Source organism: Camponotus vicinus, unplaced genomic scaffold (assembly GCF_025532165.1).
Source record: "Camponotus vicinus isolate PSW18456_S1 unplaced genomic scaffold, iyCamVici1.0 SCAF_1, whole genome shotgun sequence".
NCBI lineage: Eukaryota > Metazoa > Arthropoda > Insecta > Hymenoptera > Formicidae > Camponotus > Camponotus vicinus.
In genome coordinates this window covers 20009055-20017336 of record NW_028141945.1, presented here as the reverse complement: position 1 = coordinate 20017336, position 8282 = coordinate 20009055, and the positions used below count along the sequence as shown (strand labels likewise).

At 34.1% G+C, this 8282-nt stretch overlaps 1 long non-coding RNA gene across 1 annotated transcript; it reads left to right on the top strand.

The window, feature by feature from the left end:
• Window positions 1-454: 454 nt before the first annotated feature.
• Window positions 455-4069, top strand: LOC145959835 (uncharacterized). The gene is made up of 3 exons (XR_014435195.1): window positions 455-535; window positions 2600-2703; window positions 3792-4069. It is a non-coding gene; the product is annotated as an uncharacterized LOC145959835 (long non-coding RNA).
• Window positions 4070-8282: the final 4213 nt, after the last annotated feature.

Below are 8282 nucleotides of genomic sequence, written 5' to 3'. Positions count from 1 at the left end.
TCATTCGAACGTCAAAATTGAATGCAATGACTGTTCAGCGTCTTATGTAGGTCAAACCGGCAGACAATTAATTACGAGGATCAAAGAACATAAGGCCAATATTAATGCACACTCAGATTCATTATCCGTGATTTCTTCTCACAAACTTTCGGGTCATAAGTTTGATTGGGATAATGTCTTGATTTTGGATGAAGAGCCTTCCTATAGAAGATTATTTTCGGAAATGATGCATATTGCGTGTTAGAAAAATGGCATTAATGTTCAGACAGATACGGATCTCCTTGATAAATCTTATCTTCCAATCATTAATAAATTTTCTCATCCTCAGAGATCTATCGTATTCAAATTTTCGTCCCAGTGTTGCCATCTTCCTGTTATTGCCTTGAGTTTGTTCGCTTTTAGTTTTTGTATCTCTTCGTATTGCCACGTCAGTCTCAGTTACCATAGACATGTCATCGGAGTCAGTTCGCTCTTTCCGAGTTCCTGTACTTTTGCATTTTTCTGACTTTCCCATTTATTTCTTTCCACCGTTTAGGTAACTATTTTTTATTCTTTGATTTGCGCTATTTTTTATCTCCTTTTATTTTTCGATTAATTTTATCTGTCCATTTGCTTGGTGCTGTGTGTGATCTCGTTTTTTTGCGATGTGTGTGCGTGTTGCTCTGCCTTTTGTTTTACTTTTTACAGGGGATTTTTATTACTACTATTATACAGGGGATTTTTATTACTACTATTCTTTTCTGGACTTTTGATTTTTTACCATTTAACATTTGGAGCCACATTCTTGGGTCTTTCCTCTACATCACGCAGGAGGTTCATTGCACACGCTTCCTTCATGTGATTGCTTGTTTTCTTTTTTTGCAACCACGTTCTTCTGCGCTTCTATAACATAGGTGAGCGGTATGTCATTCCGTCGTTATTGCGAGATCTATTTTCGAATTTCATTTGCAAATTTATAATATTGCGTGCGGTGTACAATGTTACCACTCTTCTTGCGATTTCTGCGTTTCCTGCTTTTTTGCAACACATTGTTATGACCATCTGTTCTTTCTTGATTTTGACATCATTTTTTGTGCGATTTTTTGTTTTGACATTTATTGTATTATAATTTGCGAGACATTGAAAATGATCCATAATCGGATCGAAACGTTTGTCCTTCCTTCAATATAATTTTGATTGTAACATTATTATTTGTCATTATTATATTTTTTTCTTTTTTCTTTTTGCGTTTTGTTACCTTTGCGCTGTGGTTTTTTCTGCCTATTAATTTTTAACATTTGTTATATATTTATGCATTATAATTTAAAATAAAATTTAGCAGGTCAGGAATTGAAAGTATTTTAATTATATATAATTTAATATAAGTAATGTATGATTAACCATATTTATTTGCAATATGTAATTTAAATATTTCGATATTTCGATAATTTAGATATTTCAATTTATTATAATATCTATATGTTTCTATTAATGAATAAATAAATGTACATACATACATACATATATTGTAATGTCAGACACATATGTGTCTTTATTAATAAACACACATATGTACATATTATAATAAACAGAGTGAAATAATCTATATAAAATTAAATATTGCAAAAATAAATAAATTAATTATATATCATTCATATTTAATTATAATATAATGCAAAATACTTTTAATTCTCAAAATGCTATAATTCTCAAAATGCGTAAATATCTAAATACGATATATTTGAACATTGCACACAAATCAAAGTAAGATATCATTCCTATCGACATGAACATTTTCTAATTAATTATTTGAGAATATATAAAATAAAATATTAATATAATATATAAAAAATTAAATATATAAAATATCAATAGTAAAAGAATTCATTAAACTAATTTAAACTGATTTATAAAACTGAATTTAATACATTTAACATAATAATGCGAAAACTTATGACTGTAGATTTATCACGAATGGAATATATTAATTAGAAATATAAATTGTGATAATAGCAATTTTTTATCCACGAAACATTTGGAGATAGTTAATAAAATTACGTTCTGTTTAACATTTTTTTATTTTTACAAATTAGAGTACACTTATTTCTCCACTAATCTGGATGCGAATTGATGAAATATTATTATTCAATGCAAGCTTTATAATTATTCCTGAATTTCCAAATGTCATAATTTCGCGGCTTTTTAGTACTATGAAACAAATAAAGCGCGACAATACGCCGAGAATAATCAGTCAGCATAGCGAGCTTTACGAGTGACGTTCGGTTCTGCGGTGCTTACAGTATATTACAGTATATACACGGATCTCTTTTTCAAAGTTATATTCTTTTTAGCGATCTGTAAAATCTGTGTGTTTTGCAATACGTGTTGGCGTTTCGTTTATCTGACATTTAATTCGGCATCCGATTACCCGTCAATATTTTCGCGTATACGCGTATATGTATACTTCTATCGTGTCGGTTCTGTGTTTGTTTTTTTCACGTGTTGTATTTCTTCTTTTTAAGTATTTTTCATTTTTTTACTTCATTTCTAAATTTTTTTTTCGCATCGCATTTTAATAAACAATGTCGAGTCAGTGCCTTGTAAATAGTTATTATGATAGGTGTGTGTACAAAGAGTGCAAGAATGGAAAATCGCATGGAAAACGACTATTCAGATTTCCAAAGCAGGAAGATGTGAGATGCAATATGTGGATACGCAATACAGGTAGGTCTCTGTGCAATAATTATGTCATTATTTTATATATTGACATGCTAGCAATGGAAAATCCGAGTATGTTACACAGGGTGTCTCATGTAAAGTGTCCCACCGAAAGTATATCTCGTACAAGTACAAACTGGACTAAGAAGTCTTATATGATTTTGCAAGCAATTACAGCAACGAAAAGATAAGAATCGGGCGGCGTACAGCCAAACTTTATTATCGTGCTTTATTATTCGCCGCTGGCACGCCTAGCGCGTACATCCCACGATTTAGCCACACGAATGAGGCGTGCTCATCAGCTCTTCTTTAATTAATCTCTTTTTTTAATAAATCTTGAAATTTTACGATGTTGTTTGCAAAATAGTATAGAACTTTTTAGTTTAATTTAACGAGATCTACTTTTCGGTAGGACACCTCAGATATGCTGTAGAAATATGTGAAATATATAATATAAATTTATAAATTTTATATATAAATTTAATATTTAATAATTATATATAATTATATTTACAGATTTATACTTCCTCTCTTTCTTTTGTTTAAGTTTTTATTAATTTATTTGAATATTAATGATAAATTTTATTAAATTAATTAATAAGAATCCATTAATATATAAATATTTAAATTAATTTAAATTATTAATTTAATAGATAATAATTTACGATTAATAAATTTATTAATATATATTAAATAATTATATTTGTAATATTAATGTAAAAAATGTAAATTTTCAAATTTTATATTATAACCGATATTCATATTATAATTAACATTTTGACGGCCGCATATATCGCATGTTATCCGTGTGCGACTGACAAAGTGTTAATAAAAGAAATCGCGGAATGTTTTGCTTTATCTTGCCTGATTTTTTGTCTCACTTTCATATATATTTAAGAAAGCATGTTGTTTTTATCTGTCATGTATATGTCATATTTAACGTCTTGCACGCGGATATTTCAGAATTCGCCTTAGAGTTAATATAATATTTATCATATTAATATTATATTACGGTAATATAATATTGATTATACACATATTTATTTTTTTAAATATAATATTTATTACATAATATATTTATTTTTTTGTTGCAGACAGAACAGTTGCAAACTGTAATTAGCAATATTTTTGTCCAAAGAGGAAGATGGAGGGGTAGAGGAGGATGGAGAGGTAGAGGAAGAGGAAGAGGTAGAGGTAGAGGTAGAGGTAGAGGTAGAGGTAGAGATAGAGGAAGAGGTAGAGGTTGAGGCCGGGGTAGAGGTGCAGGCGGAGGCAAAAGTGATGGCATAAAGATATTTTATTATGAGAAATAAAAAACATGTACACAATAAAACACGTCTCCTATATAAATACAATTAATTTTTGAGTAAAATATATAAAATTTTAAATATATATGTGAAATTTTTTTTTCCGATATTTCCTATCCTTTTTCCAATTTCTTATCCTTTTTGAAATATCAATAAGTTAAAAACGAAACGGGGAAGACAAATCGCTATTAGTTCGCCGCGTGGTTTGCTCATGCGTTGGTGAGACAAAGCCAGAGCGATTGTTTGTCCGTCTTTGTCTGACTCTGACCATCTTATCTAGTTCGGATATGAACCATAGTATGGACACGAATCATGTATTTATACCGAGCGTAACGTACATAGTTCACGTTCACTTTCTCAGACGGCGCGTCAAGAAATTTGCTTCTGGAGGCCAGTGGCCGTTCTCTATCTGGCTTTAGTAGCGCTGAGAATTCTCTAGATTCTAGATTGTACTAACCGTACTAAATTCTTAGCACTCCTTCCAGCGCATTGACTGCCTCTACTCTCGACTTGAGCCAATTGATGCGTTGATGCGTTTATGCGATCTATGCGTTTCATACGTAATTCGGAACGCAATAACGGATAACAGATTCTTTGTGACGATGAAAAAACAACAATTATATGAATTTCCAATTTTAATTGAAGAGTAATAAGAGCTAAACGCGGATGGTAGTGCGTAAGTTCAACGAGAAATAAGTTTTCGTTGAAACTTATTTGTGTGCACAGGGCACAAATTTTCTTGGTACGACACCAAGCAAATTTAAATAATTCTCAATTCGAGAATTTATTTAATTATTATCCCTCTTTCCCCCCTGTAATGTTGTAGGCGAGAAAAATATCGGGCCGAAAGTCGCTGAATCGGGAATCGAACCCGAGTCTTTCGCTTGCCGAGCGACTGCTCTTACCACTGAGCTATTCAGACCCTTCAACTCGATACTTCTCGGTCGCCTACAATTATATATTAAATTGAAGAATAACGCCATCTTCCGCCGGCGTGAAATTTAAATAACTATAAGAAATTAGGCTCTGTGTATTAAAACATAAACTTAAATTTAAACGGGCAATAAGAGCTAAACGCGGATGGTAGTGCGTAAGTTCAACGAGAAATAAGTTTTCGTTGAAACTTATTTGTTACAGGGGGGAAAGAGGGATAATAATTAAAAAAATTCTCGAATTGAGAATTATTTAAATTTGCTTGGTGTCGTACCAAGAAAATTTGTGCCCTGTGCACACAAATAAGTTTCAACGAAAACTTATTTCTCGTTGAACTTACGCACTACCATCCGCGTTTAGCTCTTATTGCCCGTTTAAATTTAAGTTTATGTTTTAATACACAGAGCCTAATTTCTTATAGTTATTTAATTGAAGAGACTAATGAAATAATAACTTTGTTTTTAAATAAAAAAGATATGAAAAAAGCAAGCCAAGCTAATATTAATATATTATTTTACCTCGATTTATTATTTTATTATTTTATTTTATTTATATTTATTATTTATTTATATTTATATTTAGTATTATTAATATTTATTTGTTTATATTTATTATTATTTATTTATATTTATATTTATTATTTATTTTTTTATTTTATTTGTATTTATTATTTTATTCTATTTTTATTTATTTTTTTTTACTATTTTACCATTTTCAAATCGTATTAGCGCATAGAATGCGCAGACACGTTCCGAATAATTAAGAGGATGCCGGACCTTCCTGTTTTACCCATAAAATGTAGTAGACCGAAAACTTTTTATTAGTTGCACGGAATAATAAATACTTCTCCACGATTAAAGTACATATAAAAACAAACCGGGAACCTCCGGGTTTTATATCAAAAAACCAAGAAAATTGAAAAATTACAGTTTTTTTATCGGCTTCTAGCGTCAAGTCGTAACAATATTTGCTTAATATAAAAGTTTTGCAGTTTGTATGTGCAAAATAAGATAGCTTCCCGGAAGAGATTGCATGAAGGAATATAAGTGAACTTTCAGAACTGAGTTTAGAAGCCTAATAAAAAAGGTTTCGGTTAATTAGACTTTCGTGCATATGTGTGTGTGCGACATCGAGGCACGAGAGTAAAACAGGCCCGTAGATTAGTTGCTCGATATCGAGACAGACGGCGCTAGAATCGGTTTGTGTGACAAGGAGAGACAATCTCGCACCATCCTTCTCTTCCATTTCGCGTGTAATAGTATACGTCAGTATACATGTATGCGCACACTAAGGCATTATACTCTTGCGTTTTCTTTCTCGTATTGCGCGTCATAGATACTCGCTGTCGCGCGGCGCCGTAACAATCGTACGCGTGACAAGCTGCGTGAAAACAGCGTTACAACGTGTTACGTGGAAAATATTCTATGTAAGTTATACACAATATATATACACTATACAGGGTGTCAGTGAAATTTTAGCCCATACGAAGTAAGGAGGTAGATTGGCTCAAATTAAGAAGGAAGGACTTGTACTGTTTTGTGATATTCGTAATAATTAACGAAAAATTAAATAAAGAATATCGGCCAATCTGCGTGAGTAGAAGCGCGCGGCGACGAGAGTCGTCCCACAGTAATCTTATACTAGGCGCGCGGCGAAGCGATGGGCGGATCGCTCTCCGAGACATGATGGTGGCGTGCGATATATCGCAATACCGCGCCGAAAAATGACCCGTCCTTTTAGTGGCGAGAAAATGATGCGCTATCATTTCCACACCACCTTGTGGTAGATAGCATGGTGCGCTTTTTTTATAGTGGTTTCCCCCATAGGCCTATTCCACTCTCAATTTAAATATTTGTGAAAATTTGTTCAAAATGCCGTTACTGTACGCTGAATGTATCGTAAATGTAAAAAATTGATTATGACAGTACCTTCACAAAAATTGATCCGTGGTTGAAAATCCCTCGATAAAATGTATTGCACACGTTGGTAATGATACGGGCGTAATGCGTTACACGTAAAGCGTGATGTACCGCGTATCGCGAAAAACCAAATTCATGTGCCACAGGACGCACGCTAGTTCCAGGATTTTCATAAAATGCTTCGAGAATCCTTTCTTCATCTCGTACACGAACACACACTGCTGGACCGGTTATCCCGATATTATGCACGATACCCAGTTTCACATAATTATTGCACAACACGTAAAACTGTACGTCCACTTGGTTTTCGTGCATGCCCGGAAAATCATTCCACGTAAATTACGGCCGCGCGATAAGTATTTTCTCCCGCTAGCCCGTATGCCACAATCATATCCGTATATTCCTGCAGAGTACACTTCATTTTCACTGTTAATTTACTGCGCGAACACAAGTTTTTTACTAAAACCGTCTGAGCTCTCGCAGGCTGTTGCTAGAGTGCATACGCCAGCAGCACGCAACTACAGCTGAGCGGATATGCGAGTGTAATCGTACGTGTGAGCTCGGCGCCTGCGCATTATGATTACACTCACATGTCCGCTCAGCTGTAGTTGCGTGCTGCTAGCGAATGCACTCTGACAACAGCCTGCGAGAGCTAAGACGCTTTTAATAAAAATCTTGTGTTCGCGCAGTAAATTAACAGTGAAAATGAAGTGTACTCTGCAGGAATATACGGATATGATTGTGGCATACGGGCTAGCGGGAGAAAATACTTATCGCGCGGCCGTAATTTACGTGGAATGATTTTCCGGGCGTGCACGAAAACCAAGTGGACGTACAGTTTTACGTGTTGTGCAATAATTATGTGAAACTGGGTATCGTGCATAATATCGGGATAACCGGTCCAGCAGTGTGTGTTCGTGTACGAGATGAAGAAAGGATTCTCGAAGCATTTTATGAAAATCCTGGAACTAGCGTGCGTCCTGTGGCACATGAATTTGGTTTTTCGCGATACGCGGTACATCACGCTTTACGTGTAACGCATTACGCCCGTATGATTACCAACGTGTGCAATACATTTTATCGAGGGATTTTCAACCACGGATCAATTTTTGTGAAGGTACTGTCATAATCAATTTTTTACATTTACGATACATTCAGCGTACAGTAACGGCATTTTGAACAAATTTTCACAAATATTTAAATTGAGAGTGGAATAGGCCTATGGGGGAAACCACTATAAAAAAAGCGCACCATGCTATCTACCACAAGGTGGTGTGGAAATGATAGCGCATCATTTTCTCGCCACTAAAAGGACGGGTCATTTTTCGGCGCGGTATTGCGATATATCGCACGCCACCATCATGTCTCGGAGAGCGATCGTTTCGCCGCGCGCCTAGTATAAGATTACAGTGGGACGACTCTCGTC